Source organism: Hippopotamus amphibius, chromosome 15, assembly GCF_030028045.1.
Source record: "Hippopotamus amphibius kiboko isolate mHipAmp2 chromosome 15, mHipAmp2.hap2, whole genome shotgun sequence".
NCBI lineage: Eukaryota > Metazoa > Chordata > Mammalia > Artiodactyla > Hippopotamidae > Hippopotamus > Hippopotamus amphibius.
In genome coordinates this window covers 29812246-29820171 of record NC_080200.1, presented here as the reverse complement: position 1 = coordinate 29820171, position 7926 = coordinate 29812246, and positions in this window count along the sequence as shown.

The following is a 7926-nucleotide window of genomic DNA, read 5'->3' as shown; positions in this document are numbered from 1 at the left end:
ACCCGGGGGCCACCCCAAGGACACGGACGCGAGTCCGCCGCCGGGGCACGACACGGGGTCTCACCGCCAGAGGCCCTCCAGCACAGGGGCGGTCCCGCAGCACGCACGACGGCGCCTGGCCTCCTCGGGCCCCCGTGGGACCTCCTCGCAGGGGCTCGCGGCCGCCACCGCCGACCCCGGAGAGCCGCGGCCGGCCCGCGACAACACTCTCCCGCACGCGCACCGGCGCGCCCCCACACCGCCCACCTCTTCTTCCCCGTCGGGAACCGACAAGCACTCCACCAGGGGACGCCGCCGGCCGTGGCGGCCGGGGGCGGCACCCTCACGGGGCAGGGCCAGGCTCGATCCCGGGCGGGGGAAGGGGTGGGGGGCAGGGGCGAGGGCAGACCGGCGGCGACGGGGAGGGGGCGGCTCACACGCACGGCCAGGGCCACGGAGCAGGGCCGGGGGCGCCACCCAGGGGGAGACAAAGGGCCGGGGCACAGCCGGGCCACCAGGAAAACCAGCGCGGGGCCCCACCGCCCCACACCAGGGGGCGGTCCCGCCAACGCCTGGGACGCCGGCCGGCGCCCGCCACCCTCGAGGGCCTCCCCACGACCCGGCCCCGCCGCCGGGGCCTAGCATGCGACGGTTCCCCCCGCGTGCAGCGGAGGAGCCCGTCCACCCCTTCGCGCATCCATCTGCGTCGCCTCCACACATCCATCACCACCTCAGCCGACCCCAAGGGCTCACACGTCCTGGGGAAACGCTCCCGAGCCAGGCGGCCCGACCTAGGGCCACACACCGCCGCCGGCTGCGGCTCGAGGCAAGGGCAGGCGCGGCAGGGCTCCCCGTGGCTGCGGGACTGGGGAGCCGGGACCGGGGGGCCCCCCCCTCCGGGCTCGCCAACGGAGGCGACCCCGCACGCACACACGCCACCCCGCGCCTCGGACACCGGCTCGGCTCGGCCCGGCGGGACCCTCCCCCGACTCGGAGGGGGGAGGCGCGGGCCACGGTAGGCAAAGAGCGGCGCTCGGCCCCACCGCGGGACCGGCGCACCCCTCCCGCGGAGGCGAGGGGGTCTACCCACGTGCTCTGGCAGTCGCCACGGTGGCCACTGCACACTTGGGAGGGGCGGCAGCTGGGGGGTTCGGTACCCCAAGGCTCCCTCTCGGATCGCTAGAGAAGGCTTTCTCACCGAGGGCGCGTCATCCCCCACTCAGCGCCTCTCCTTCGGGCCCGCAGAGGCGCTTCCGTGAGCCGCCTACACCTCCTCCAGTCGCCTGGAGGGGAGGGGGTCTGCGGTATGGGTAAGCACATGGCCCACGGGAGCGTTCGCGGCCAGGGCCGGGGCACGACCTCGGTAAGGCTTGCTGCCCTCGGGCTCGCCCCTCGGGCCCTCGAGGGGGAGCACGCCCAAGATGCGTGACACAGCCCCCTCTCTCACAGGCCCCGGCCCCCACGATCGCTCCCACGCCCGCGCGCAGCCCCCCACGTAGTGGGGACCACACGGGGCGTGCGCTCGGCCAAGCTCAAGCCCCCACGGCACGCCGCTGAGGACCAGCACAACGAGGCGGCCCCTGGCCCCACCGCCGGGGGGAACAGGCGGGCGCACCTCCCTTACCGTCTCGACCCCCCCAAGAGAGAGCCGCTCACGGCACCCGCCACGGTGGCGGAGACCCGAGGAACACGCTGGGAAAGGGGAACAACACCACCGCTCGGCCTCGGGCACCTGAGGGACGACCTGGAGCGCTCCAGGAGCACCACGGAGGGCCAGGCGCGGCACGCTCGCACACCGACGGGGGGCGCGCAGCGTGGCGGCGGGGCGGCCCTCCCCGCCGCGGGGAGGGCCGCTCGCGAGGCGTACGCCAAAGAGGCACAGCGAGAGCGTCTGCTGCGTCCGAGGACCCCGGTCCCCGCCCACGCTGGGAGGCGGGGGCGGGAGACCGCGGGTTCGGGGCCGGAGGCCGCACCCCTGCCTTCCGCACACCCCGGCAGGCGGGGCGGAAGAGAGGCGAGGAGCCCGCGGACAGAACGAGAAGAGCGGTCCCGTCCCCCAGGAACGTCCGTCCCTCGTCTGGCACGGCTTAGGCCCAGCCCAGCGGAGCGTGGCACCACCACATCAATCGGTTGACCCACCCAGCCTAAAGCCACGGCGGGGGAGGCCCGCAGGGGAGGCACGGCGAAGACCCGTCACACGGAGGCCCGCTTCCGCCTCGCCGGCGCCCCTTCGTCTCGGGCAAAGAGCAGCCAGCCACCCCAGAACGAGAACGCCTGACACGGGGCACAGAGCCTGTGGGGTGGGGTCGTGCCGGCCACTCACCACCGGGTGCCTGCAGCGGGGGCAGCGCACAGGGTCGAGCACCCGACGCCCCCTGGCCCCGCCGCCCTCGGGCTCAGCCAGAGGCCGGAGGCGGCACCGCGGGTCGGGGCAGCCGGACGCGCACGCAAGAGCCGGCGCGCAGGCCCAAGCGGGCAGCTCAAGCGGCAAGGACCGAGCCGGGCGTCAGACAGCCGCCCCCAGCCCGGAGTCCTGCCCGCGTCCGGAGCCCCAGCGTCTATCGGCGACAGACGCAGAAGAACACCGTGTCAGCACCTATCTGGTGGCAAAAAGGCCCCATTTCCGGCGGAAGAAATCATCGCGCCCGACAGCGGGGCCCACCCACGAGGTTCACGGGGGCCCCCGGAACCTCGGTCCGGCCACCTGCCCCCAACACTTCCCCATCCACACTTGCCCCGGAGCGCCCGGGGCCACCTGGTCGACCCGGGGATGGAGGGGTGGCAGAGTGGGCCGGGGACACGGGGGAGAGGGAGCGGGCTGGGGACGCCCTCCCCGGTCCCCCCACGCGGGCAGGCACCGGTCCATCCGAGTCTCCGGGCCAGGACTTGGTTCCAAGAAAGAAACACAGCACCCCTCCGAGCCGCCTCCGATGAGCGGGCCCCATGAGGGACCACGCCCGGGCCCGGGAGCCCCTCCCCGGGCCACCCAGTATGGCTCGCGCCAGTCCCCACCTCCCGGCCCGGACTCGGGGTGGAGAGCGGAGGGGGGAGACAAAGTCGCGTCCGACGACCGGGACCCACGCGGGCACGCTGACAGGCCGGGTGCACCCTCGCCGGCCACCTGCGCGAGCAGGGGCCGGTCCGTCCACGTCTCCGGACCCATCGGGACTTGAACCCATTTCTCCAGGGAGACGCCCGGAGCCCACGGGGCAACGCACCCAGGCCCGGGCCAGCCTCTCCGGGTCACCGCTGGCGGCCCAGGCCGGTCCTCACCTCTGGAGTCCGGCTCGGAAAACCATCGGCCCGAAAGCATCTGACGACCGGGACGCACGCGCGTCCACCACCGAGCCCGTGGCGGCCTCCACCGGCCTCAACGCTCGGCCCGAGCCGGTCCCCACCTCCGGAGCGGGACGCGGGGGGCACCGGGAAAGGGAGGTGGGGGGGGTCGGGGAACGAACGCTCCCAAGGGCGGCCCAGGAGAAGGCCGGGCCACCAAGTCCCAGGCGCTCTGGGCGCGGCAGACCCTCTCCTCTCCCACCGCGGCGGCACGACCCGACATGGGTTCCCGCGGCCGGAGGGGCACGGGCGCATGCTGGTCGACCCGGCCAGGCGGCCCCTCAGCCCCGGCTCGGGAGCGCGGCGGCAGTCACAGCCCCATAGATCTGCAGGCCCAATCTCAGGCGACAGCAGGAGGCGCCTACGCCTCGGCGCCACCGGGGCTGCCAGCACCAGCGTCGCCCGCCTCCCGGAACTCTGCTTCGGGCCCGGCGGCTGAGTCACAGCCCTCGACAAGGTCGCCGGAGCTCCGGAGGGAAGGGACAATATAAAAGCGGCCGCCAGGTGGCGCCCGACAACCGGCTCGAACGTCCCCGGGCCGGATCCCGGTCGCCGGCCGGCCACCGAGGACGCCGGAGCGCCGGGCCGCCCAAACGCCCGAGCTCCTCCCGGAGCGGGGCGGGCGTCCCGCGCGGCCCCGAGGGGTCCGCCTCGGAGCTAGCTCCCGGCCCGACACGACACGACACGACACGACACGGCGCGTCCCGATCCCCGGCAGCACACGGGGGCGGGGGTAGCTGGCAAGATGCCGCCGGGAGGCTGCCTGGAAGGGGACGCGATTCCAGGCCATGGGGGGGGGGGGGCGCGGGGAATTCCACGGAGACGCCCACAGTGCCACAAGCGAGATCCCCAGCTCCCCGGAGGGTGAGAGGGAGGGAGGGAGGGAGGGAGGGAAGGCGGGGACCAGCGAAACGAAACCAGGCAAGCGCTCAGAGAACGACGCAGGAACTCATCCCTTCTGGCACGGGGAAGGGCTTTGGAAAGCTGATACGCAGAGCCCGGAAGCTAGAAACGAAAGTAAACATACACTCTGGCCCCACACAAATGGAAACAAACATCTATTTCCGCACAGACCGCGACAAAGTCCAAAGAGAACACATGGGTGCGTGGGTGGGGAACATGCCCTTGAGGTCAGAACGTGGATTTCAAAATGGACTGACCACAGTCACCGGCGGGCGGGGGCAGGGGGGCGGGGAGCAGCGAGTCAACAGCCATCCACTAAAGAAACCGCGTTCCAGGACATCTACACAATGCAACGTGGTGAGTGTGCGTGCGTGCGTGCGTGCGTGCGTGCGTGTGTGTGTGCGCGCGCGCGCGCGCGCGTGCGTGTGAGAGAGAGATTTACAGTAAAGGTTCACAGTGACCTGTCGTCCCACCAAAATCAAACCAAGCCAAACTACCAAAAAGTCAAAGTCAAGCTCTGGGACTGCTGTGGCCCTTCAAGGAGTACGTAAAGGCACACACACATGTACGTGTATGCACACGTGTACACGTACAGACACACACACGTGTACACGTACACACACACACGCATCTGAAAACCTCAAGCATGTCCCATAAGAGGTTCCTGTCCAAAACAGGGCAAGGCCTCATGCAACGCAGCCCCCCCAGAACAAGCAACCCGATGGGGAAAGTGGGCAGGAGGCCTGAACAGAGCAGACCAAGACCAGGCATTTTCATCCACAAGGAAACAAAGCCAGAAAAAACCAACAGAAAACAACGCCCACAAAGGAAACAAAGCAACAAGGACGACGACCCCCACCACTCCAACAGCAACCGCAACACAGTTTTCCACTGTCAACAAAGCAACCAACAGTACCTTTCTTGGGGGGTGGGGGCGGGGACAAAACCAAAAGCCAAAGGAAACCTTTCCCTGAAATACAAGAAACAACTGGGGCTGCCTAGCTGGCGCACTACTTAAGAATCCGCCCGCCACTGCAGGGGACACGGGTTCGATCCCTGCTCCAGGAAGGTCCCACATGCCGCGGAGCAACGAAGCCCGTGAGGCACAACGACTGAGCCCATGTGCCGCAACTCCTGAAGCCCCCGTGCCTGGAGCCCGTGCTCCGCACCAAGAGAAGCCACTGGCAATGAGGAGCCTGCGCACCACAACGAAGGGGAGCCCCCACTCACCGCAACGGAAAGAAAGCCCGCGCACAGCAAAAAAAGACCCAACGCAGCCCATCAAATACAGAACCATTTTTTTTTTAAATGGAGGGTATGATAGAAAGCGCTGGCATTTCTCTGCACAAGCATACACGGCCAGGCCCAGGATCTGGAATCGCGACAGCAAGTTCCAAACGGCAGAGGAAAGTGGCTCCTGACGGGACACCTATTTTTCACGCTGAGAGAGACCACCACCATGTCATGCTGGAGGACTCAGAGATATCACCTGGCGCCTGACAGAATGGCTCCCCGACAACAGATGACACTACGGAAAACAGCACAGAAGTCCCTGAAAGCACTGCACCAACAACTACCACGTGACCCAGCAACTCCACTACGTGCCCACCGAGGGGGTGAGGGTGACACATACATACACGTGTATGTGTATCCACACCTATCCCTATGTAGCCATAGTTAGGGACATACCGATAGCGCTCTCTGTGTGCATACGTCTCTACCTAGTCACACACAGGCGCGCGCGCGTTTATGACTCAACCCTACCAGGGAATGAGGTCTTGCCATCCGCGGAAACATGGAGAGACCCAGAGGGTATTGCGCTACACAAGATACCTCAGGTCGCGAGACTATCATGTCTGTGAAGAACGTACACAGCAATACACACACATGAACACAAAGAAGGAACCGCAAACAGGTTCCTCGACACCTAAAAGGAACAAATGGGGGGTGGCCAGAGGAGGGAGGGAGGGGGGAAGAGGGAGACGAGTGCAATAGGTGAGGGAGAGGAAGCGGTGCCCACTTCTAGTTATGAAATAAACAACTCACTCGCAGGATGTCATGTACAGCAGGCGGAATAGAGTCCATCCTACTGTCATGACATCGAATGGTGACAGACAGTAACGAGACTTATCACGGAGATCCCTGGGCCATGTGTAAACATAGCCACTCGCTAGGGTATACACCTGAAAACCAATATACTCTTGTCAGTCTGTTAGACTTCCATTTTAAAAGGGCGGGGGGAGGAGGGAGGGAGGGGGGAGGGGGGCAGAGAAAGGAGCAAGAGGAAGAGGAGGGTGGTGGGGGAGGAGGAGGAGGGGGGGAGGAGGAGGAGGAGGAGGAGGAGGAGGAGGAGGAGGAGGAGGAGGAGGAGGAGGAGGAGGAGGAGGAAAAAGATGGCTTGCCTTGAAGAAATCAACAAAAGGAAAGAGCGAGAGAGACAGAGACAGAGGCAGAGAGAGACGCGAAATCAAGAGTGGACACTCAGGTGACTGCAAGAGTTAAGGGAGATTAAGACAAGAAACAAACTCCCAACAGTAGTTTGGTAAGTCCAAAATCAAGATTTGGATATCATGCTGGCATCAAGCACCAACCCTTCTAAATGGACACAAAGACACACAGGCCTCCCTCACTTGGGGCGGGGGGGTCGTCAGGACCAGGAAATGACCATGCAAGCGGAAGCTGGAAAAGGCAACCTTGTTCATCCACGGCGGAAACATACCATGGTCCCACAGCATTCAAAACATTGTATCAAAACATGTACAAACGGCTCTTCCTCACTCCCAATGAAAACTGCAGAGAACGTCCAAAACAGCCAACGTGTGATTTGCTTAGCAGATTGTCATGGAGAGCCTCGACCAGAAAGCATCGCTTTCGGTTTGTAACATCATAGGAACAGCAGTCTCAACAGCGCTTGCCTTCTTGGCGCAGTATCATTTCTACGCCTGGATACACAGTCCTACTTTGGGGTGGGGGGGTGGGGGTGAGGGAGCCCTGCCAGCAGTTCCTATTTTTCAAAGCAGACCTCTTCCCCCTCCCCCCAACCACCACCACCATTTTTCTTATTTTTTTTCTCTTTCCTCTGGTCTCAGGTTCTGCCCAATCCAGTCCACTGGCCTCCATCCCAGGCCACTGTGGGCTGTGTGTACAGATTTGCAAGATGAAGACAGTTCTCCCCAGAGAACCGGGCAGCCGCCCGGCTGAGATCTAAAAACCGATCTGCTCATGCAGTTCCACTTTTTCTTTTTCTCTTTTAAATGGGCTTCTTTCTGTCAAGGAGAAGATTTCCAAATCAAAAGGAGACCGAAAGATTTCTAGGTTCCACAGCTTCAGGATTCCATGGATCGGGGGTGTCAAAAAGTCTGCGCAGGGCCTTCAGTAAAGGCCGTCTTTCTCAGCGCACACAAGTCAACCCGAGACCAAGGCAACCTGAGGGCAAAACCCCTCGCTTGATTTCATTTCTCCCATTAGGCCCCGAACATCAGAGCGCGTGTGACAGAGAGAGAGAGACAGAGAGAGACAGAGACAGAGACAGAGACAGAGACAGAGACAGAGACAGAGAGACAGAGAGAGAGAGAGAGAGAGAGAGAGAGAGAGAGAGAGAGAGAGAAACCCCACAAAAGAGAAACAAACGAAAACCCCAGCAAAGGTTCCATACATTGTTCGCCAGGATTGGAAGTGATGACGTCGTTGCGGGGGAGGGGGAGAATT